This window comes from Cetorhinus maximus, chromosome 11 (assembly GCF_964194155.1).
Source record: "Cetorhinus maximus chromosome 11, sCetMax3.hap1.1, whole genome shotgun sequence".
Lineage (NCBI taxonomy): Eukaryota > Metazoa > Chordata > Chondrichthyes > Lamniformes > Cetorhinidae > Cetorhinus > Cetorhinus maximus.
Window position 1 is genome coordinate 49,730,428 of NC_135889.1, and position 26,425 is coordinate 49,756,852.

A 26,425-nucleotide genomic window follows, 5' to 3' on the forward strand; every position below is an offset into this window, starting at 1 on the left:
AGTCTGAGGCCACCGCACGGGTGTCATCAGCCATGTCCTTTGTGGGTAGACCTTGTCCCTGAGGAGCCAACTCTGCAGCCTCTGTGGACCCTGGAAAACGTCAGGGATCTGAGATCTACTGAGAATGTAGGAGTTGTGGACACTCCCTGGAAACCATGCACATGGCCTGTAGGATGCATTTGTGGTACTTGCACATCAGCTGAACATTCAGCTAGTGGAAGCCCTTGTGGTTGACATAGTTGACCACTTGTTGCTGAATGCATGTGAGTGATGGCACCCTGCACCTGTGGAAAATCTGCATGAATCCTAGTGCTCTTGCTTCCTGGCTTTCCTGATCCGAGGCGAAATGCACAAAGTTGTGTGCCTTCGCAAATATGGCGTCCGTGACCTCATGGATGCATTTGTGTGTGGAGACTTGCGAGATCGCACAGAGGTCACCTGTGGAGCCCTGAAAGTCACCACTGGTGTAAACATTGAGCACCACTGTCACTTTCACGGCCACTGGCATGGCCCTTGCCATCAGGTATTAGGAGGAAGAGGAGGAGTGGGAGGAAGAAGGCAGCTAATACATGCCTTTCTGGCTGTGCTGTCCATGATTGACTGATTTGACTGCAATTCCAGTAAACACAACCCCAATTCCCATTCACCTTCCCTTTGTCACTGACCATTACAGTATGCACATGGCCACAATGCAAAAAAAAACACACAAAATAAACATTCCAAACCAAATTAATGAATCAAACCATGCCATATTGCATACAAATATTAATTAATCAGCCTTGTGCATTCCTTTATTCCCTGTCTCCCATCTCCCTTTGCCGTGCTGTCCTAGTGCTACTTCAACGGTTTCAGCATACCTGGTGGAAGGCTGCTGTCTTTCACTGGGGCAGACTACAGATGGCCTTGCAGAATGTCCTTGAGAAGCTCAGAGACCCAGAAGGCCTGGCTTTGCACTACACCACTTGGGCATGGGCAGCAGCAGTCTGGCCCAGCTGGCTGTCAGGCCATTGCAAGAGCACTGATGGAGTGACAGGGGTGGGAGGGCGAATGATGAGAGAAACAGCAGGTTTTGTGTACCATGGTGCCGCTACCATTCTGCCGAGGCAGAGCCTCAGCAATCCTAGCAGTGTGTTGGAGGACAGATTGCTGAACTGCTGTGACACTCTGCAAGCTAGCTTGAACATTGGTATCTGTAGATATGATGTTAACAGTATGATGTATTGTAGCAAGTTGTGCTGGCATGAATTCAGTCTGAGCTGCCATTGCAGCAGATAGGCTTTGAGAGGCTTATGTTTGTGCTGCAGAGGAAGCAGAGACATCAGCCATCAAAGGCTGCATCATGGTTGGATCTGCAAGTGCCCTCATGGAGCTAGCCACCACTTCCATCCTGGGGATAATGGGCCCCAAGCTTTGCACAAAGCCCTGTGCTGGGGCTAGGTGCCTCCAATATTCTTGACATTACTTGAAGGCATTCTGATGGGTCTACAAATGTACCTAGCATTTCCTTGTGCATACCTATCAGTTTTTTTCTGTAGGCAGCTCTGTCCTCACCTCATCTGACTGCAGGCCACTCATGTTTGGTGTCTCACCACATGCAGCTAATGCCTCTCAGCCATACTCTAAATGACATGCAAAGTCAATATCTGAGCTGAAGGCTGCGAGTCTGAGAGCAAGTTTAAGTGTTTCTTCATCATACCGGTCTTCCTGCTCTTCTACCCCTTCCTCTTCAATCTCTGCCTGGCCTTGCACTAATGGCTTTGGCACACAGAAAGGCACAGGGTGATTATGGGAGTGGTGGTGGGGGGTTGGTGAGGGGAGGGAGATGAGAGCTGCATGCTTACACCATTTGCTGCTTGTAAATCAGAAGCGATTGTCGGTTGGGAGAGGAATGGGATGTCAGGAGGATTAGGCACCTTATTCTGCAAGAGAGAGGGAAGTTTGCCAGTGAGTGTGGTGCAAAATGTTTAGGTGATATGGCTGTCATGAATGAATAGTGTGTGATGTGCATGTGAAACTTGAAGTGAAACTATTAGGTGTGATTTGTGATGGCTAGAGATTGTTGGTTGGTGAGTGATGGGAATGTTGTGCACCGAGCACTGTGTAAGGTTAGTGACGCAATTGCATGTGAAAGCGCATCCACTGACCTTGACCACTCAGGTGAAGCCATTTTGAACTTCTTGCAGCATTGTGTTCAGGTCCTTGCTGCTGGATTCCTGGCATTAACTGCCGCAGCTATCGCTTCTACTGTTCCTGCAAAGTATGATAGGGGATCTCCTGGCCCCTTATCATCTCTTATGTTTGCCAACTCCAGCATGAAGGCCTCCAGTGCAAAGTCAGAAAATCTAGGGCCCACTCTCTGACATGTTGTGCTATTCTTGCATCTTTCTCAAGTCAAAAGCATTTTTAGAATGACTTCTAGAACCGGCTCCAGCCAAAGTACAACTCCCCTTTCAGAGGTGCAGTCTGGTTTTATACAATGCAGGATTGCTTGGCCTTGTGCTGACCTTTCATGATTTTGCACCCCTATCCCCTGCTGGGACGTTTAGCCACTCAACAGTGTGCTTCATGCTGGCTGCATACTACAATCATTTAAATTAACAGGCCGCAAAAGGTTTGTATTCTGCTTGCATCAGAAGCAATGGGCACGGCTTAATTGCACATCACGGTCCCCGTGCCCATATTTGGGAGTTATCCAATTTTGTGGCTAGCATTTTTAATAATATAGAGTTAAACTGACAATTCCACAGTTTAATGAGAGATTTTTTAAATTTGGCAACGTAGTAAGTTATTTCCGGATAATTTGTTTTTCTTTATTCAATTGTTTCCTCTTCCCTTGAAATCAGTGACTCATGCACAAACTTCATTCTGCTGGCACTAGCCCTCTAGTGCTTCACCTTTGTGCCCTTTCATTTTTCATTAATCTGGATGGTGAGTGTAAGAGGTTTTCAACCATGAAGGGATACCACAACAGAACCCAGAATATGCCTTCACCTGCTCTCCAGACACATGGCTTTATTATTAGGTTACTGCCTGATTGTTTTTTTATCCTTTTCTCTAGCCCAGCAATATTAGGGCTAATTGCAATACCCCCTCCACTGTCTTGGCTAACTTACCACAAACTATGGATCAAATATGAAAGCTTCTGTCTCTGGACACTCCTGAATTTCTCAATGACCTGAAAAAAAGCACATATAATCTAGAATGTTTTTAATTTAGATTATTTGAAATATTGAACAGAGTACTTATGTTGAATGATACCGTTTCCCACCCTTTTAGAATTATAGAATAGTTACAGAACAGAAGGACGCCATTCGGACCCTTCATGTCCATGCCAGCTCTGAGAGAAACTCAGCTAGTCCCACTCCCCCATTCTTTCCCCACAGCCCTGCAATATTTTATCATCAGCTGCTTATCCAATTCCCTTTTGAAAGCTATGACTAAATCTGCCTCTACCACACCAGATCCTAACCACTCACTGCACAAAAGATTTTTCATGTAGTCTTTGGTTCCTTTCATGCAATCAGCCTGAATCTGTGTTCTCTGGTTCTTGATCCTTCCACCAATGAGAACAGTTTCTCTCTGTCTCTACCCCTCATGAATTTGGATACCTCTATCAAATCTCCTCACAAGTGTCTCTTCTCCATTGAGAATAACCCCAGCTTCTCCAATCTATCAATATAACTCCAGTCTCTCATTCCTGGAACAATTCTTGTAAATTTTTTCTGCCACCTCTCTAAAGCCTTCACATCATTCCAAAAGTGGGATGCCCAGAATTGGACACAATGGTCTAGTTGAGGCCGAACTTCATAAAGGTTCATCATAACTCCCTTGCAATTACGCTCTATGCCTTTATTTACAAAGCCCAGTATCTGATATACATTTTCAACCACTTTCTTAACCTATCCAGCCATCTTTAAAAATTTGGGCTCATGTACTTCCTAGGTCTCTGTTCCTGGACCCCCTTTAGAATTGTATCCTTTGTTTTATATTGCCTCTCTTCATTCTTCCATTTTTCTCCATGTTGCTATCATATGCTTTTGGCGATTCAAATGAAGGTGTCTACTTGTATGCCGGAGCTCAGGAAAAACTAATCAACTTGCCAAGAGTGTGCACAAGACCAAAGTGCATGTCCTAGTTCGTGAGTTGCTGTTTGCTGATTTACACTATGCTGGCATCCCATACTGAAGCTCACTTGCAACAGCTTGTAGATCAGTTCTCCCAGGCCTGCAAGGAGTTTGGACTGACAATCAGCATCAGTAAGACCAAAGCTATGGGCCAGGATGTAGAGACTTCACCTTCCATCAACACTGACAATCTCACTCTGAAGGTCACTCACAGCTTCACATAACTTGGAACAATAATTACAACAACTTGTCCCGTTGCCGAAATCAGCACCAGGATTGTCAAGGCCGCAGTGGTCATGTCAAAATTGAGAAGTCGAGTATGGGCCAAGAGCAAATGAACCAAAAACACAAATCTCCGTGTGTACCAGGCTTGTGTTCTCAGCATTCTCCTTTACAGTAGTGAGGCATGAACAACTTAAGCAAGCCAAAAAAAAGCAGCTGAACAGCTTCCACATCCGCTGCCTCAGATGAACATTGCACATCTCCTGGCAAGACAGAGTGCTGAATATTAATGTATACCAGTGTGCAGGGATCCCCAGTGTGCTTTCCCTCTTGAGTCAGTGGCGACTCTATTGGCTGGATCATGTGAGCCGAATGGATGACGGCCACAACCCCAAAGACGTGCTCTACGGCAAGCTTGCTATCAGCACCAGACCAATAGTCACCACTTTCCTATCCACCTCTCCTATCCCTTGATTCTTTGAGAGATCAGAAATCTGCCTATCCCAGCCTTGAATATACTGAATGATGGAACATCCACAACTCTCTGGGGTAGAGAATTCCAAAGATTCATAACCCTCTTAGTGAAGAAATTTTTCTTGGTTCTAAATGATCAACCACTTGTCCTGAGGAATTGCCCCCGTGTTCTCGATTCCCCAGCCAGAGACAAGAACCCTGTTAACCATCTTCAGAATCTTGTATGTTCCAATGAGATTACATTTCATTCTTCTAAACGCCAGAGAACGTAGGCCCAATTTACTGTCTCTCATCATTTGACAACTATCTCATCCCAGGAATCAATCTGGTGAACCTTTGCTGTATTGCTTCCAATGCAACTAATTCCTTCCTTAGATATGGAGATTAAAACTGCACACAATACTCTAGGTGTGGTCTCACCAAAGCCCTATACAATTGTAGCAAGACTTCCTTATTCTTGTACTCCAATGCCCTTGCAATAAAGGCCAACGCAACATTTGCCTCTTTAATTGTGTGCTGTACAACATTCTGTGTTCCTTAAACGAGTACAACCAAGTGTCTCTGGTCATCAACATTTAGCGGTTTCGTGTATTTTAAAAACCAAAGTGAATAGCCTCAGATTTTCCCACATTGTACTCTGTTTTCACTTGTTGCCCACTTACTTAACCTGCCTATATCCCTTTGCAGCCTCTTTTATATCCTCCTCACACCTTACATTCTCACCTAGCTACTTTCATCAGCAAATTTGGACACACTGCTCTCTGTTTCTTCATCGAAGTCATTAAAATAGACTGTAAATAGCTACTGCAAGCACTGATCCTTGCAGTACACCACTAGTCACAGCCTGCCAACTTGAAAATGTCCCGTTAATCCCTACTCTCTGCTTCCTGTCCATTAACCAACCCTTCATCTGTGTTAATATATTACCCAGCTCCATGCACCTTTAGCTTGTCTATTAACCTTGGCCAGGATTTTCCCCTCAGCGATTTGGGGGCAGGGCCCAGTCGCCAAGGGGAAAATGACGCGGGATGACGCCGGGAGAAATCCCTGATGTCATCCTGGTCCAGTTAAATTTTTAGGAAGGTGGGCGGACAGTGAAATCAGCTGTCCGCCCGCTGACCTGTCAGTGGTCAATTGAGGCCATTGACAGGCTAGTTAAAGTATTTAAAGACCTGCCCGGCTAGCCTTAAGGCTCCAGATTATTCATGAAAATTCATCCACTGGTGGGATGAAGTTTCATGTCTGTTTTGTACAAAAATAATAAAGTTTATTTGTACAAAAATAATAAAGTTTATGTGTTCTTTATTAACATGTCCCATCTCGTGTGACATTGTCACATGAGGGGGACATGTTAATAATTTTTTAATGTTTCTATTTTTAAAGTTTTTACCACTGTCAGTATTCTCCCTGAGACAGGACTTTGCCTCAGGGAGCAGTGCGCACTTTGACAGATGGGGAATCCCCTCCCCCCCCAGCACAGGAAGCGCATAGCGCTTCTCGTCGGGGATTCTGCTGGGTGGGCCTTATTTGGCCTGCCCACTTAAAATGGCGGCGGGCCCCGTTTCAGTGGTGGGGGTCGGCTGCCTGCCCGCCGCCAAGCCGGTAGGGCCCGCACACCACCCGAGGGCAAAATTCTGCCCCTTGTGTATGGCAACTTATCAATTGCCTTTTGGAAATCCAAATATCCTACATCTATTGGTGTCCCCTTATCTACCATATTAGTTACATCCTCAGAAAGCTCGAATACATTGGTCAAACACAATTTCCCTTTCAATAAACCATGTTGACTTTGTCTAATCATACTATGATTTTCTAAGTGCATTAATAAGAATTTCACAATAGATTTCAGCATTTCCCTGATGATTTATATCAGGCTAATTGGTCTGTGGTTCCATTTTCTCTCTCCTCTTTTTTGAATATCAGTGTTATATTTGCTCATTTCTAATCTTCTGGGACCACACTAAAATCCAGATAATATTGAAAAATCATAATCAGTGCACATTAAAACCGTAAAACTTAGGCCATTATGTCCTGGAATTTGCCTAAGTGATTTCATATCCAGGACTGCTTTCATAATAACATAAGAAATAGGAGCTGAAGTAGGCCACTTGTCCGCTCAAGCCTGCTCCACCACTCAATAAGATCATGGCTGATCTGATCTTGGCCTCAGTTCCACTTTCTTGCATGTTCCCCATAACCCTTGAGACACCTATAATTCAGTTGAGGGGAGATGGTGGGATAGTGGTAATGTCACTGGACTAGTAATCCAGAGGCCCAAGTTAATGATCTGGGGATATGGGCACAAATCTCACCACAGCAGCTGCTGGAACTTAAATTCAATGAATAAATCTGGAATATATTCTCAGTAATGGTGACCATGAAACTATCATCAATTGTTGTAAAAACCCATCTGGTTCACCAATGTCCTTTAGGGAAGGAAATCTATTGTACTTACCTGGTCTGGCCTACATGTGACTCCAGGCCCACAGCAATGTGGTTGACTCTTAACTGCCCTCTGAAATGGCCTAGCAAGCCACTCAATTTAGGGGCAATTAGGGATGGGCAACAAACACTGGCCTCGCCGATGACAACTGCATCCCATGAAAGACTAAAGAAAAAAAATCTTGTGTATCTCAGCCTTTCAATACATTCAATGACCCAGCCTTCTCAGCTCTCAGGGCAGAGAATTCCGAAGAATCATGATCCTCTGAGAGAAGAAATTCCTCCTAATCTCCATCTTAAATGGATGATCCCTTTATTCTGAAACTATACTATTTAGGGTGAGGTAGTAGAACATGGCGGCTGGTGGAATTTAAATTCAATTAATAAATCTGGAATTAAAAGCTAGTCTAATGGTTATCACAAAGCCATTGTCAATTGTAGTAAAATCCCATCTGGTACACTAATATCCTTTAGGGAAGGAAATCTGTTATCCTTATCTGTTCTGGCTTTTCTGTGACTCCAGACACACAGCAATGCGGTTGACTCTTAAATGCCCTCTGAAATGGCCCAGCAAGCCATTTAGTAGTATGAAACCCCTATGAAATTTAAAGAGAATGAAACTGGATGGACCACTCAGCATCAACATAGGCATCAGAAATGACAATGGCACACCCTGTCGAGCCTGCAAAGTCCTCCTTCTGGGGGCTGGTACCAAAACAGCCCGACACAGTCGTACTCATGGAATCATACCTTACAGACAATGTCCCAGACCACTATCACCATCCCTGGGTATGTCCAGTCTTAGTGACAGGACAGATCCACCAGAGGTGGCGGCACAGTGGTGTACAGTCAGGAGGGAGTTTCCCTGGTAGTCCTCAACATTGACTTTGGGCTTCATAAAGTCTCATGGCACCAGCAGAAGGCAGTGGCATAGTGGTATTGTCACTAGACTAGTATTCCAGAGACCAGAAGTGCCAAGTGGATGATTCATCTCGGCCTTCTCTTGAGGTCCCAGCATTTGATTCACTCCATGTGATATCAAGAAACGGTTGAAGGCACTGGATACTGCAAAGACTATGGGCCCTGACAACAATTCAGCAATAGTAATGAAGAATTGTGCTGCATAACTAGCTGTGCCCCCTAGACAAACTGTTTTAGTACAGATCACTGGCATCTACCCACCAATGTAGGACATTGCCCATGTATATTCTGTCCCCAAAAAGCAGGACAAGTTCAACCCAACCAATTACCACCCCATCAGTCTACTCTCGATCATCAGTAAACTGATGGAAGAATTCATTGACAGTGCTATCAAACGGCACTTACTCAGCAATAACCTGCTCACTGGCCACTCAACTCCTGACCTCATTACAGCCTTGATCCAAACATAGACAGAAGAGCTGAACTCAAGAGGTGAGGTGAGAGTGACTGCCCTTGACATCAAGGCAACATTTGACCGAGTGTGGCATCAAGGAGCCCTAGCAAAACTGGAGACAATGGGAATCGGGGGGGAGAGACCCTCCACTGTTTGGAGTCACACCTGGCACAAAGGAAAATGGTTGTGATTGTTGGAGGTCAACCACCTCATTCCTGGGACATTACTGCAGGAATTCCTCAGGGTAGTGTCCTCGGCCCAGCCATCTTCAGCTACTTCATCAATGACCTTCCTGACATCATTAGGTCAGAAGTGGAGATGTTTACTGATGATTGCACAATGTTCAGCACCATTCGTGACTCCTCAGATACTGAAGCAGTCCACATCAAAATGCTGCAAGACCTGGACAACATTCAGGCTTGGGCGATAAGTGGCAAGTAACATTCGCGCCAGACAAGTGACAGGCAATGGCCATCTCCTAAAGAGAGAATCTAACCATCGCTCCTTGACATTCAATGGCATTACCATTGCTGAATCCCCAACTATCAACATCCTGGGGTTTACCACTGACCAGAAACTGAACTGGACTAGCCATACAAATACTGTGGCTAAATGAGGTCAGAGGCTGGGAATTCTGCAGCAAGTAACTCACCTCCTCACTCCCCAAAGCCTGTCCACCTTCTACAAGTCACATGTCATTAGTGTGATGGAGTACTCTCCGCTTGCCCGGATGAGTGCAGCTCCAACAGCACTCAAGAAGCTTGACACCATCCAGGACAAAGCTGCCCACTTGATTGGCACTCCATTTACCACCTTAAACATTCACTCCCTCCACCACCAACACAGAGTGGCAGCAGTGTGTACCATCTACAAGATGCACTGCAGGAACTCACCAAGGGTCCTTTAACAGTACCTTCCAAACCCACGACCTTTACCACCTAGAAGGACAAGGGCAGCAGATAGATAGGAACATCACAAGCTGGAAGTTCCCCTCCAAGCTACACATCATCCTGACTTGGAAATATATTGCTGTTCCTTCACTGTCGCTGGGTCAAAATCCTGGAACACCCTTCCTAACAGCATTGTGGGTGTTTTTACACTACATGGACTTCAGCATTTTAAGAAGGCAGCTCACCACCACTTTCTCAAGGGCAATTAGGGATGGGTAATAAATGTTGGTCTAACCAGCAGTGCTCACATTCCGTGAATGAATTTTTAAAAAAATACCCCTTAGTTCTAGGTTTCCTCATGATGGGGGAATATCCTCTAATCATCTACCTGGTAACAGGCGATAATATTATTTTAACCAAAATTTGTGGTTGAGACTTGCGACACTATCTAAGCAGGGACATCACTAATTTAAATGAAATACAAAATACTGTTTGCTGTGGACAGGTAGACAAAATTTGATTGAATTTGACGAGCATGTGTAGGGAGTGTGGTGTGTGTCAGCTTCACCTCTAACTTCTGAGTGGTTCGAATCGCTCCCACTCCCTGGGTTCTAGACCTTGGACTTATTTGGGGGTTGTGACAAAGTGCAACAGACAACTGGTTTTGGTGCAAGAAAAGAAACTGGGTTTATTGAAGTCACAAATGAACTTATAACATTAGGATTACACTGAGATTATACAGACTTACAAAGTACACTTAGTTAAGAATGGGGAACACACGGCATAACGAGGGAAAATCACGCTACTAATCCCATTACCCTTGTCCCACCCCCAAAACCTAAATAAATTAAGCTAGGAGAGGTCAGGATCATGCTCACCAACCAGGGTTCCTTGACAGTTCGCAATCCAGCCAGGTAAGCCGGTTGCAGTTTTGGGGTACGCTATTTGTGTCCTCTGGGGACTGCCGTCCCCACGTGGTCCTGGTCTGTGGAATCTGCAAAGGTTCCTCAGTTGGGTGGAGGGCGCGGTTGTAGGTGGTCAATCTTCATGGAGGGCTGCAGTTGCGGCCTTGTTGTCTTCGATTGAGCCTGCCACCCCATGCCCCTCGCTGTGATGTTGCCTGCGGGCCTGCAAACGTCCAGATCTCGTTTCTCCGCTTGGCTCAGCTCCCTGCTTAAACTCTGTTTCAACCGCTCCAAAAACTGCTCACCCTCCTGTGTCAGCTTTCAAAACTGCTCATCCTTCTGTCCCAGCTTCTCCTTCATAACTGGTGGCCCAGTTATACTGTGTTTTCGAATTTCTTATCTGAAACCAAATCAAGGTTAGTTCTTTGCCTGATTTGGGCTTCTTCAGGTGATTGTTGTCTCATTGTTTTTAATGGGCTCGCATGATGTTTATCATTGTCTTCCTGCCCCCGTAACTAGTCTTGAACTGAAAGCCATTGTATATGTGGAGTATTGATAGGTTTGCATAATTGCATTGATTACGGTCTTCCTGCCTTAGTAGTTAGTAGCGATTATTTATGTAAGATTTTGATGGGCTTTAGTTTCATGTAAGATGAAGTCTTTCTCTGGGTTGATTGTTTTAAAGGGAAGAATGCGTATTCTGTCTCCTCTCGTCCTAGCCTCCTGTCTGCAGGGTTCTACACTTAACCCAACAGTTGGGTTCTTTGCCATAAAAGTCCAAAAGTCATATCCTTGTTGAAGATATGAAAAATGTGGGAATTCTGAAAACCCTTCACATGCATTGTGAAAGCCAAAAGGCTTTTTGGACTAAAGTAACCTGTTAATATCTGCAGGCTGATTTTTCACAATTAAATAGAGGACAGAATTTAATGAAACCCGCCACAGCAGGATTCGTGGCAGGAGGGCAACTCGTGCAGGAGTGGGCAAGTCAGAATCCCGATGGCAGAAACTGATGGAGGAATTAAACGGCCAGCAGGAAGGTCAATGTGGCAAACTAGCATGAATAGGTCAGGAAGCCATTTAAGCTTGTTAAGCAAGCAGTTAGGAGTTCTTTGCATGCTGCTGAATGCTATTAAATGCACCTTTTGGAATTATGCAAGTGGGGATCAAGGACCACCAGATCCCTGACCAATGAAAACCGGTGGTGTTGAAACGAGGTACCTCTCCGAGGTGGAAGATCAGTCATTTCACAGGTGCCTTCGACAGGAGGATAGAAGGAGTTTGCATAGTTAGTGTAAGGGGCATCGATTGAAGGGGGAGGGCCTGATAGAACAGTCTGAGCGGCATAGTCCAGGGGAACATGCGGCACTGATGGAACAGTCTGAGGAGCATAGGCCAAGGGGATGGGGGGAGGCTGAAGGACCTACATTGGCAATTTAAATCCAGGGTCAGGAGCCAGTGAAAGAGCTAAAATCAGACCCAGGAGATTACAAACTTGTTGGACACATGAACGGTAGAGAAGCAGCATCTGGAGGCACCGCCGACACAATTGGTCAACTGCTGAAGGATGATCGTATGTATAGCTCCTTGGAACATTTTTGTGACTAACAGATTTATTGTATTTTTAGCTAGTACTCCTACAATGTAAAGTCTTTTATGTTTAATTTGAGCTTGGAGTTTTGTCTCCTTATTTTTCATAATTCTCATGTTTGAACCGAAGAGTAACCTGTCAAGGATAGAAGGCTACACCTGACAAGCCCCCTCAGAGTCTTATATGTTTCAATAAAATCACCTTTAATTCTTCGAAAATCCAAGCAGCATAGACCCAACCTTTTCAACCTTTCATCGTAAGACAGCCTCTTTATCCCTATCAACCTAGCAAATCTGTGAACTGCCTCCAATGCAAGTATATCCCTCCTTAAACAAGGAGACCAAAACTGTGTAAGCAGTACTCTAGGTATGGTCCCATCAATGCCCTGCATAACTGTAGCAAGTGTTACGGACAGGAGGGGTGAGGTTAATTTAAACAGCCCTGATTTCTCCTCTCGCCACCCATCCGTAAACAGAAAGGTTTTTTGATTTTGATTTCCCCCTTTATAAGTGGTGGCATGTTTCCCAACCCCTCAGTTTTGATGTGATCCAATTTCTATTTATAACCCCACAGCAAACTCATGATAGGATGAACTCAAAGAGCTATTATATTTGCTCACACTCAAACTGTGGGAGGGGAGTCACTGCATAGCCCCCTGTGCATTTGTATAATAAAAGAGGAAAGAGAAATAAAGATTTACAGGGTAAAGACCACAGAGAAAAAAAATAATGTTTCACATCCAGAATCAAAGTGCAATGAGATATTCTTCACAGAGACCAGCAGGTTGAAAACTGATGCTGTATAGTTCACTTTTCCAGCACAGTTGGTTTCCACGATGAGATAGGCATACAGAGATGAATCAGTTTTGTAGGCGATGGTACTGAAGTTCCAGTAGAAATAGTGTAGATGGGGGCTAGGCATTCAAGCCAGGACAGAGCCCTTTTTTCTATGCTTCTGCTTGTAGATAGTAAAAATGGCAGACTGAGCTTTGCAGCTCCACAAGGCAATATTACTGGTTCCACCAGCTAGAGGTTCATGTCACATGACTCCCATCTCTTCACACCATTTTTGGCAAAGGATGTGTATTCCTCACCTGGGTTCCCGAGATGGTTAAATGTCCCAGCCATTAAGCATTGAAAGGAAGCTTGTAGGGCTCTTTGTCCTAGCAGACTGGTAAACTCTTGTTTGCCAGCCTAGGTTCCGAAATGCAGGTGGCCTTTGTATGGTTTTCTTTGAATTTGGTCCCTGCAGCCCACAAAGGGGTCATTAGGTTCCCCTCAGAGATACCGAGGTGTAAGTGTCTTCAAAATTGCCAAATAGCCTCTTTTGTTCAGGGTCACAGATAGACATAGCTTCAGCCATTTTAAAGGTAGTTGTTCAGTTTTTAAAAACTATAGAAATTAGCCATGAGGAGATATATATATATATATATATATGATTAAAATATAGTGTAAGATCTTAGTCCCTGACACAAGACTTCCCCTACTTGTAAACTCCAACATTCCATTTGTCTCCCGAATGACTTTCTGCAGGATAACTTATGCAGTTTCATAATGAGAATACCTAGGTTCTTCTGTACTGCTGCATCCTGCAGTCTCCATTTAAAAAAAATTTTGCTTTCTTTTCCTGCCAGACTGGATAAACTCATATTTTCCCACATTATATTCCATCTGCTAATTTATGCCCACTCGCTTAATCTATCTGTATTCCTTTGTGGACTTTTTGCATCCTCCACAGAACTTGCTCTCAGCGCACTCAGTCTTTTCATCCACGTCATTAATATAGATTGTAAATAATTGGCCCCAGCAATGATTCCTGTGGCACCACATTTCTTACTGTTTACAAACCTGGAAATGACCCATTTATCCTGACTCTCTTGCAAATAAAGATTATCTCCAGTGCAGGCATGCTTTGACATCCTTCTACTATTTACAGTGCTCCCAAATGTCAAAATTGCGACTTCCAGTGAAAGGGTTTTTTTTTAACAGGGTAGACAGAGAAAAAATGAGGTGAGGCCAGAACAAGGGTCATGAAGATAATTTAGTGTCTAATAAATCCCATAAGGAATTCAAAAAATTTTTATGCAGAGCGTGGTTAGAGTTTGAAATTCATTACCACAAAGTGTAGTTGAGGTGAATAGCATAATACATTTGAGAAGAAGCTAGATAAACACGGGGGAGGGAAAAAAGAGAGACGTGGGTTTAGATGAAATCACATGGAACATAAATGCTGACATCACCCTGCTGGGTTGAAAGGTCTGTTCCTGTACTTAAATTACTATGTAAGACTGCTGTGTAAAGGTTTTAAATATTTGCCTACATGTGTCTCTCTTCCCAAGCCTTTTCTAATAGTCCATGCAGCTCCAATACATTTATCCTTAAAGGCAGGCACCACAACATTTTAGTTGCATTTACTTTGAAAATGTTCCCAAGCAGTTAAACTTCTCAATGCAAAACATACTGCCTATTAATACATTACTTCAGTCTTTTAGCCTCGCAACTATTTTTCATGCCGCATCACTCACTCAGTCACAGGATACAGAAATATTTATGTCTCTGGGGATTTTCTTAATATATTGCCTAGCACCTTCATGCTTGGCTCAAATGATAATAGATACTGAAAGCTGCTTTGACACACAAAATACGAAAGCTGGTCCTTTAATTTGTAATTCAAACGCACATTTGTTGCAGTTTTATTTTTTGCCAGCTCTCTAACCCACTGTGCATAACCTGTTAACAAAAATACAGTTTTTTTTAATCCTTCTATTTATTTAAACTACTCTATAAATAATTTATTATGACAAGAAAAAGCAATATAGATACCCCCTTATCAGTTGATTGCGCAATTTCTATCTTGCGATGTGAAGAAGCAGTGCGTGGAATTTAATCCAAGTGACAGGAGCCTTGCTTGCTGGCTGGAGAACTGGGAGAGCCCCGCATTGTCTCCTTTGGGGAAGGCCTGCCACATTAAATGTCAATCATTTACTTAAGTGGCCAGTGGTGGGGGCCTTCCCTAGGATCAAGGATCCACTCCCCAGAGCTGCTGGCTAATCGGAGACCAGCAGTTCATCACTACAGGCAGTGCCACTCTGGGAAGTGTGGCAGCTTCTGACAATGTGCCCACCAGAGGCCAGGATCAGCAAGGGACCGAGGACAGAGGTGAGTAAGGGCAGGATGGGAGGTTGCTGGTTTGGGGTCACGAATAATGGGGGTGTGGTGGTTGAAGGCAGGGGCAGGGTGTAGCACTGAGTGCCTTACAATGAGGGACCTCCTCCCCCACTGCTGTCCAGAAGCTCACAAGCAAACATGCCAAACATTTGGCTTCCCCACATGGTGACTGCTGCACCTGCTGTTGGTTGAATAAGGGTTTCAATAGGTGGCAGGGTGGGAAGGCCATCCATGAGCCTTCCTGCCCTGGACTTCACTGGGGCAGAGGCAGGGAGACAATGGAGTCCCCACCCGGCACTCTCCCACTTGATTAGGTGCTCCCTTCTACCTCAAATCTTGCCTTGGGGAGGAAATTAAGTTCTTCCTAAAGTTTCTCCAAACAAAAAAATTCGGAAGTGCAAAGGCTCCAAGAGGGGAAATAAAAAAGAATTACTATAGGCAAAATTTTTACCTCAGCAAGTGGGTGCATGCCCAATTAGCTCGACTGTAAAATGACACGTGTTGACATTGGGCAAGCATCCCAACATCAACACGCAGTTGCGCGATATTTCGGTCGGCGGGCACGCTGCCGGAGTCGGAAGCACACCCGCCGACAATTAAAAGGCCTGTTAAGGCCATTAAAAAGATGATTGAACAAAACTTTTCACTGTCCGTCCAACCTTACAGTTGGCGGGCAGACGAAAAGGCCAAGTGGCCTTTGCACTTTTTAAGGAAACCTCATCTACAGGCAGGATGAGGCTTCCAAAAGCAAATAAAAATGAAAAATTAAAAATTTAATTAATAACATGTCCCTGCTCATGTGACAGAGCCACATGAGGGGACATGTTTTATAACATTTTTTGTTTCTTTATTATCATTTTTTAAAAACTCTTCATCTCGCTGTGCCTCAGGGGGATTATCAAGTGCACACTCGCGCGCATGTGCGAAGTTCGCACTCGCCCTGCTCACCCTTCTCCCGCACAGGCAGCGCTGAGCGAGCCACCCCTGTCAGCCCCCGCCGAGCCCACCCAAGAAGGGCAAAATTCTGCCCTATGTGTTTTCATACAGAAAATATTTAGTGCAGCCAATCAGAAAAACTGACAGCATTGCTCATAATTGCATCAATGTACATCTAATATACACAAGGCTCACAAGTGTGCCAACAAAGAATTGGCTCTTGAGAGTTGGGTTTCAGCTTTGCAAAGGGGAATAAAAGAAAACAAAATTTTCAATGTGTAGGAATTTTTTAATCAAGATCAGACATGTTGTGTAGTTGTGTTTTTTTTTTATTTTACAGTAATTAAGCCATAATACTTGAATTAGTCAACATAGATTGATTTAGTGTGGGATTTGCAAGTCTAATTATGCATGACATTTTACTATTTAAGAAAGGTGGTAATGTAAATTTTAATTAAGAATCTTTCATAACTTAATTGCAAACAAAATGACTGTGGCACCATTAAATGGTAGATATATTTTGCAGTTTACACAACATAAATATAATTTCTAGCATATTATTACTTGAAAACAAGTCACAAAAGAAGCAGCCAAAAACAAATTTAGGGAATGAAAATGAAGAAGTGAGCTCCTGGGTATTCAGGCTGCGTTTTTGCTACCGAGACAAGTGGCATGAGTTGGGAAATTTCCCAACTTGGCAGACTCACCTTGGTTTAAAGGACCCCGTTACACCCAAGTTTTGATCTGGGGAGACTAGGCCTGGATAGAGTTGGGTCCCTCAATCCTGGAAGCAGATTGAAGGTGACTGCAGGGTGGGTGAGTGCCAAGGCAGGCTGGTTAGAAGGCCTGCCTTGGTTTTCTGGGTCTTTGGTCAGTTGTATAAAAGGCTGTGAGGCCGTCTGCTCTTACACCCCCTGAACACCCCACCCACTGCCCAAGCCATCTTATGCGCCCCAACCATACTAATGCCCTCTCATACCCCCATGTTACCTCCATGCCGACTCATACCCCCATTCCCTCCATACCACCTCATGCCGCCATGCCACTTCCATAGCCACTCACCCAGTATCCACTATGGGCAGACCTCAGGAGCCATGTGGAGATGCAAAAAACTTCTACCAATCTAATACAGTTCTTTCTCATACACATTTGATGCTGAAAAGAAAACTCAAGGAACTCATTCAAAATTTTTACATCCCCCCAAGTGTTCAATCTGTTATAAAAATAAAGTTCTATTCACTATCCACATTAAAGTCATCCAATCATTTAATAGCCTCTTTAAACTGTCAATTAAAATTTGAATTCAGCCACCCTTGCTGAGATAAGGCCTTTGGTAGAATTTGAAACTCAACCAAGCATTCATAATGACCTCAACTGTAATAACAGCCCTTGGGAAATGCCAACAAATTACTTTCCAGAAGCTGCAGGAACAGGTGGTAATTTTTTTTTTACCCAACACAAGATACCCTGTCTTCCAACAGAGGGTATTTTTTCAACTCTAACTGATAACCTCTGCCTATTTTTTCATGTTTAAAGGGCTGGGGATTTAAAAAACTTCAGATCTTGACACTTAAACAAACCTTATCCACCCTTCATGAGCATTCAGGTCTACTCCATCAATTTGTGAATCCCACACTGCAAGTTAAGGCTGCTTAGAACAATAGAACTGCATTCTGTTTGAACTCAGCACTAATTTCAAATGGCGCTGCTGAGTTTGGGTTTCACACCTGTGTGAGTCACACCTTGTCCCCTTCCCCCCCATCAAAAAAAAGGAGATGTGTCAGAAATAGGAGCGGGACTCACACATCCAGGTCCTGCCCAACACTTTGAAAGGCCTCTGGAGCTGGCCCTACTCCATGAAAATCCAGTCCTTTGTTTTGTCAAACCTTAATGCGTTGGTAGTCTTTAAACTCACAACACTGTAAATGTCCAGTGGTGGTCCAGTATATTCAACTTCCTCCTCACAGGATGGTCCCTATATAAATTCATATATTTTTTGCTGCTTCATTAGACATTGTTTGCCTCAGTAATTTCAGCACTGAAAGCCTTTGCAGCATTACAGGCTTTCTCATATTTAATATGCGATCAAGGGGACTGGCAACAGAGTGAGTCAGCGCTCTTCGCTTTCACCTTGATAATTTTGTGTTAACTCCTTCCCAAACTGATAAGATGGAAGTTCATTGTATCTATGGGCTGTATATGAAAAGATATTCGGTACGAGTGGTAGTGAGCCCGAAGCACAAAGTGCAAAATATTTTCTTTATTTTCATAACGTGATTTTTTTAGTAGAATTTTGAGGACTGCTATCAAAATGGTGCCAGTGAACAATTTTTCTGAGGGCAATTTAGTGAAGTCTATAGGTGGAACTACTAAAAGACCTATCATGATGCACCAACAATAATGCTTTTTGTACACTTCTAAAGCAACTAACTAGGCACTTAATCATTACAGCTAAAAAAACCAATTCAGCAAATCTAGATGGGAAGTGCAACTATTCTTTGGCGTAATGGGTCCACAAACATGGAGAACTTGCTGATTTGCCCACAAAGCCCGACGAGCAGTAAGAAGTCTACCGTTTCTTATCACTATTGACCTGTCCTTCTCTACCCATTGGTTCAAGCTAAATTAGCTTTTCTTGCCTGTGTATATGCTGCATTGAAGATGTGTAAGCTTTGCAGATACTTAATCACAGTTTAGATAAATTCTTGATAGATTTTAACTGCTTACGATTCTGACATCAATTTGGCTGAAAGCTGGGCTCGAGGTCATTACACAAATATAGCCTGTGGAAATTTAAGCATTGTGCAAACCATGTTCAATCAATTTGTGTAGAAATGATGCAGAAATGTTTTTGTGTGCATCCAAAACAATTCTCAGGTGTGTTTGAGTACATAAAGGAATCAAAGCCACCTTGTGATAATGAGAGCAGTTTGGTTTGATTCTGAATCTGAGGGGACAATATTTAATCTCGATTCATTGTTAGTAGATAAAAAGGTGTCAACAGATTGGAACTCATTGCAGCTTGGAGATTTTTGTATGTAAAGCAATACAGTTACTTGAAATGTAACATTCATTGTACAATTAATAAACTGGCATTGATTAAAATTAATACGGAGGCAAATTTCACTTGGAAAAGTACATACTTTTATGTTGCTTGTCAATCATGAGGCATTGTGTAGGAAGAATAAAAGCAAGAAGTGGATTATTAACTGAAACTCCAATACAAGCATATGTCAGCTTTTGAATTGCAAGAATTTTAAGTACCTCTGCAGCTGGAGGTGAACAGGGTTTCTGTTCTTTTGAATATCTGCACAATAAAGATATCATAGGTCTGGAAATTGCATTGTGTAATATTTGTTTTTTTTAAATATTCTTATTTAATGGGATGTGGGTGTTGCTGGCAAGGCCAGCATTTGTTGCCCATCCCTAATTGCATTTGAACTGAGCAGTTTGCTCATCCATTTCAGGAGGCAGTTAAGAGTCAACCACATTGTCATGGCTCTGAAGACGCATGTAGGCCAGACTGGATAAGGACAGCAGATTTCCTTCCCTTAAGGACATTAGTGAAGCAGTTGGATTTTTACAACAATTTATGATAGTTTTATGGTCACCATTATTGAGACTAGCTTTCAATTCCAGATTTTAATTTACTAATTGAATTTAAATTCCACCAGCTGCTGTGGTATGATTTGAACCTGTGCCCCCAGACCATTAACCTGGGCCTCTGGATTAATAGTCCAGTGACATTACCACTATTCTACTCCACCATCTTCCCCAACCATCCAATTAGTGTGCAATTCCATTAATATAGCTGAGCTCAGTAAATCATGGTAAGGGAACTAATTCCTACACAGAGCAGAAAAGCATTTTCTAGATCCAGAAATAACGGCCCTCTTTTGTCTACGTTGCCTTCTTTAAATGCCTTTGTGCTCATCAAGATCAATGATCTCCATGTTGGACACTGAGGGGATAATTTCCATTTTTGCTACGAGTTGTTAATAGAGTTGCCCATTAAACGGATAAGCAGGAGATATTGAAAGTACTAAGCCCTAAACACCAGGGAAGTGCTATGTTCAAACTGTGCTGATTTCGCTGATCTATGCCAGGTGCTGTATGATGCTGCACATGGGGGAGAATTCTCTCCCCATCGAGGGGATTAGGCGGGAGCGGGCGGGGGCAGGCGTGCAGCCGATTGCAGCCCTGTGCTCACAGCAGAAAGGCCGCAATTGCTGCTGGCTCTCCGCGCCGGCCTGTGATCGGCTGGGTGCCACCATTTTATGTGGGCAGGCCAAGTAAGGCTGGCCAGTGTGATGCATGCCCGGAAGCGCTGAGTGCTTCCTGTGCAGGCGGGGGGAGGAGGCTGAGTCGGGGAGTGCGCTCTTTCGCGCATGCATGCAAAAGAGCGCAGAAATCTCCCTGAGGCACAGAGCTGCCTCAGGGAGATTAGTTTAAATTCTGAAAATTGTTATTAAAAAAATTTAAGACATGTCCCCTCATGTGAAAGTGTCACATGAGCTGGGACATGTCTATGAATGTTATTAAAAAACGTTATAAAGCTTTAAATACCTTCATGAAACCTCATCCTGCCCGTGGATGAGGTTTCATGATAAATGCAAAGGCTGCCTGGGCTCTTCGCCTGCCCGCCAACCTTAAGGTTGGATGGGCAGCTCAGTTTATTGTTTTAACTGATATTTAAATGGCCTTACTAGGCCGTTGACAGTTTGGCGGGCATGTAGCCGATTCGGGTGCGCACTTGCCGAACTGAAAATCTGAATGACGCGCGGTGACGCCCCTGCTCGCCGAGCCGAAGATTCTGGCCATGGACACAATGACCTGGGCTAGTGGAGGCTCTTCTTCCTCATAGTGAATTATGCTGGAAAATGTACCAGTGTGTGTGTTGGGAGAAGCCAAAATCTAATGTGCTGGTGAGGTTCCAGCAGTCAAATGCATTGCAGACATCCATTGTGAAGGCTCACACATGGAGAATGTTCACTTGGGTGAAGTACCAATGGGCTGCAAGCACCTGCAGCACTGTATTTCAGCACAGCTCAGTGCCTCAGGGCGGGAGGAGAACAAAGGGAAGAAAACTTGGAGAAAAACATACAATGTTGGTTATTTAGGTTCTACATATGCATTCAAAGCTAAACTGTGATAACCATGTGCTGCGTCTCTGAAAATCTACAAAAATAAATAAAAACATGGCTGATTATATCACTCTTGCGATTTGACATAATTAGGACGTTCATTAAATATTCATTAAACTGCAAACAGCTCACACAGGTATGTGAACAATTCAATTAGAAAATGAATAGTTGCTCTAGTGATTCTGTGCTATGTTGAAACACCCACTTTGTAAAGCAAGACTTGTGACAATGGAATTCTATGCAATAAAAAAGTCACCTCTGAGGGAGGGAGGTCGCACCAGGAAACAGCACAAAAGTAATGTTTACTGTGTAAGCTGTCAGCGGTACATTCAGCCTCTTGGAGAGCAATATTGCTAAAACTTAGCTGTCCCCACACTGCTGGAGTTGTCAGCAATGCTATTAAATGGGTACATTTCAATATGAATGTATCAGTGATGAGACACAAGGGAGATCTGGAGGAACAACTGAGGGAGATCTGGAGAGACCACCGAGGGAAACTGCTGTGTACTATGCCAGTACAGTCACTTCTACAAAGCATAGCAAAGGCTTTCAATTCTTATTATTTTTGCTGTGAGATCTGTCACTTAAACTTCCACTTTAATCCTCTTGTTGTTCTGACAGTTATGCCACATTACACTGTTTATTTTCCAGGAAGCCAGGATAGGTTAAGTATGGTTGACTAATTCTATGTTGTACTTTATGAGACAATAAATAGTCCTGACGTGTGTATCATACACTACAATTATATTTATTTAATCTGTTTTGCAGAAATGTACTGATAGATACGCTTCATCAAATTGATAGTGCATGAGAATAGAATCATAGAATGATGCAGAGACAAGACATTTAACTCATCGTGTCTGCACTGAAGAGTTAAAGTCTATGTTCACTCCGGAAAACCCTTTTATTTTTTGCTGCCAAGGCTGTGCTTGTGTGGTGGTACTGTTTTACTCCGTGATGTCATTGCGAGTGATGGGGTAGGCAACGGCCAGCAGTATAGACGCTTATCAAACAGTTATTAAAGACAGTGATTAAAAAAGCCTCACCTCCTTCGAGTCAGTGGGGTGGAGGCAGGAATACAGCTGAGGATTGGGATGGTGAGGCAGGAGAGCTCGGCTTTCTATCCACCCAGCAATGGACGCAATTCTGAATTACAACCTCCATATCCCACCTTTGGATCTCTGGGGCGTCTTCCAGTTGGATCTTATTCAGACACTGAAGCCATTCACCCAGTTTCTGAGCCCCGCAGTGGTTGGGCACTCAGGGCACATTGTCCCTGCATGAATCTCCCACTCCAGAGACTCTTGCCCTTAACCCAGGCCTGACACCAGGAAGTAGTCCCGGAGCTCCGAAGGTGGGAGGCTCTAATCTGGAATTGCAGCCATCACTGGGTGGATCAGAAGCCTCCTCTACCCCTCCGGAATTGGCGGGGTGGCTGCGCCCAGGCTGCCCATCTGCCGCGGCGCTCAGAAACTGGATGAACGGCTTCAGGATCGGAATAAGATCCAACCGTCACTGGTCTTTGCGCATGAGCGGACAAGTGTGCATGCACAGACAGGTATATGCAGCTATCTTACGTTGGCAGGAGACACAGTGGGTGGAATTTTCCATGCCCGCTGGTGTTGGCCGTGCTCAGCGGCGTGAGTGGACAATATGATGAAAATGCCAGAAATCAGTTTCACAACATTGCGAAACCAGTTTGCAATTGTCTGTTCAGCCCATCAATGGCGGGCTACGTTCCCCGCCATCGGACAGCGGGAACCTCATTGTAATGCACCTGCATATCATTATAAGGCCAGCCTGCTGGATCATCCCCTCCAGCCCCCCCACCCCACCCTCCACTGCTGGATCATCCGTCCACATCGGCGTGATTGCACACCAGTGCAGAACACATCTTGACAAGTGTGACGTGCAGAAGTCGGGACTTACCGCCAGGGCCTTGTTCATATCGTGGACATTTGAGGAGCAGAAGATGCTGGAGCCCAACGGCAATGGGACACAAGAGGAATGGCCATTGCATGTTAGGTAGATTCTCATGGACATGGTTCTGCTGTGAAGCAGATCACGGAAGTTGGAAAGTCACCGTTGAGGGTCTGCTCACAATGGATGATGGTCAAGGGTGTTGACAGGAAGGTCCAGCTGTGTTTGGGAGAGAAAGATGTACCGGGCGGGGGGGGGGATGGGGGGGTGCTGCGGGGGTGGGAGAGGCAAGCCTAGGATCAACTGAGAGAGGAGGTGGTGTCTGTCTCCTGGGGAGCAAACTGTGGGTGGGCATGGAACGAGGGAATGGCGAGAATGACCGAGAGCAGAGTGAGGCGGTAGGTTGGGGGGGTTCAATGTTAGCAGTAGAAGGGACGGGTAGGGTGGTTGGTGGGGACTTGAAGGCAGACATGGACCCTGGGGGTGGGAAAGAGGTGGTCGGGGATGTGAATACAGATGGGGGTGGGATTTTCGGGAAGGAAGGGAAGGTGCATGTTCACCTGGATATCCCCAAAGGAAAAGGGTTGTGGCTGGTAGGTCATGGAGGGGAGGTGGAAGGTGATGCCGTGGGGGTCAACAGTGATGGGGAAAGGAAAAGACGGGAGAGCACACAAAAAACCAAATCCAGACCATGTCGTCCAGATCAAAAGTGAAACAAGAGTTGTGCTGGGCGAGATCAGGTGCAGCATGGGAGTGTGATCAGTGGGTGGGCGGAGATGCAGGTCAGCTCAGATGGACAACTGAAAGCGAACGCCAGCAGGCAGCATTGAAAATGCTCAGGACATTGAGGCAAGTGTGATACAGGGAGGATCCGCATGTGTGGGAGAGTGCTTTGATCCCTGCTGGAGTCCCCCTCCCCATCTAGGTTTTCCAATCAGGCTTTTACACCATTGAAGTTTGTGAATTAAGAGCATTTGTTCTGCAAAAAAGTTCACGATTTTTGGGCATAAGCCCAACATTATTTCCACCCATTAATGCCAGCGAAGTTGAATTTTTTTCCCTCCATCTCCCTTCTGTGGAAGATTGCTAACCCCAGAGAATTGGCTGTTTACTCTTTTTCTCCAAGGTTTCTGCCAAAGCTACAGCTGTCAGTGAGGGAAAACTAACATGGAAATTCCGAACGCAAGTGTTTACAGTAAACTCGCATGAAGCAGGCAGCTGTTAAAGGGACATTGTTTTTTTTGAGATGTTTCCAGTTGGATTTTGACATTTTTAAAGCCAGAACATGGAGTGGATATTTATGTTACTGGACAAGCAGCTGAATCATTGCTTGCAGTATCAAAGAGAAAATGACTTGAGTTCAATGGACTAGCCAGATCCTTGAAGAGAGATCTATAAAATAGCTCCTATAATATCAACTTTCACTCAACCTTAGGGAGGACTGCAAGCCACAGAGTGCAATAGCTTTTGACAATTGAAATGAAGGCCAGAGATCATTTCAAAAGTATTCTAATGGCAGCAGTGCATACTTTAAGTGGTACAGACGAAAGAAAGCTTTTGCTAACCTTATGTTACACCAGAGCAAAGAAACTCTCTAGACAAAGTGGTAACAAAATAAACTCATTTTATTGCCTTGTGAGTGTTCAGTGCATCTGCACTAATTTTTAACCTTGTCGCTTCCTTGTATCTTTTATGTGTTTTACATTATAATATTGTAATTATTCTAGTACATCCTCCATGCCGTGAGTTGGTGAGACAGCTGACTGCAGCATGGTGGTGGGATCTACAGGATCGCTCCATGTGCTTGGTCATAAGATGGCCCTGTGGTGGTGACTGGTCTTGTTTGCTTTCTGGCACCATCTTTTGTTATTTGAGGCAAGGGGCATTAGATGTGTTATGGTTCTAAGACAGCAACTCACCTGAATATGTACCTAAATCAGCCATGCCCAGGCTATTGGACATACCTTCAGCATGTCTACTGATCTGCATCGGAGCATAACTCTGGATGCTCTGGATAGCTGTGAGAGCATTAATGGTCAGAATTTGAATCTAACAGACGCTTTCATAGTTGGATTTGACCATTTTAACATCAGAACATAAAGTGAATGTTTGTTACTAGATGAGCAGCGGAATCATTGCCTCCAGTATCAAAGAGAAAATGACTTTTTGAGAGTACAGTGGACTAGCTAGATCCTTGAAGAGAGATCTACAAAATAGCTCCTATAATATCAATGTTCACCGCACCTTCATCAATCACAGAGTGCAGATGTGATAATGACTCATATCCAAAGGAAGGATTTTCTAGTTCAAGGAAGCCTGGCAGATGTCAAACTGGCAGAATTCTGGATTGCTTCCTGAGGCTTCAGCAACCACAAGAATGGAAAGGGGATGTTGGAAGGCTGCCACCTGATCTCTGACTCTTCCCTGGAGGTCCCGCAGTGGGATCTGAGGGACGAAAGTGAAGTGCTGTTTCCCGCAGATGGGAGGAAGAGGCCATCCTTCGAAACCAAGCAGGCAAGGATGGAAGCGCTGAGGGAGTGAACAGCGGGAAGTGCGATCCCTCAAACTTGGGCCTGAACCTTGCGCTCGTCAGGCACCCGCGATCAGAGGGCCCAGAAGTGGACACGATATGCACATCTGGCTGTGACCAGCTCCTGCCATGATTTCGCACTGGCTGGCCGGTTAACTGGGGGCCAGTGTGAAACGCATGCTGAGAAAGGCACAGCGCTGCCAGGGGGGGTGGGCAGGAAGAGGACGGGTGCCAAGAGAAGTGATGGCGCAGGCGGGCGCTCCCTGAAGGCTGACAGCTGCTGTGGAGCTGCCTCAGGGAGCTGCAGTAATGTAAAAACGAAATAAGGTCAATAAACTGCTGCAATTGTGTCAACACTGCAAATTCACACAACTGACAGCAGACCACATAACACCTCATTCCTCAGACGTCCTCTTTTATTTTATTTAACCCTGGACATTTCATCCCATCCTGGATGGAGCTCATAGTGAAAACGTAAAGGCCGCCTGGCTGATTGGCCTGTCCACCAACGGTAAAAGTGGACGGGCTGCGTAAAATCGCTGGCAATTGGCTCCTTGAAGGGCTTAATTGCCACTTAATTGTCGGCGGGTGCACTTCTAGCCCGCCAACTGTAATGTTGCGCACAAGCATGATGGTGTCGGGACACGCGCCCGACATCTTCTCATGCAATTTCACATGATTCCAGGTTGGGTGCGTGCCTGCACA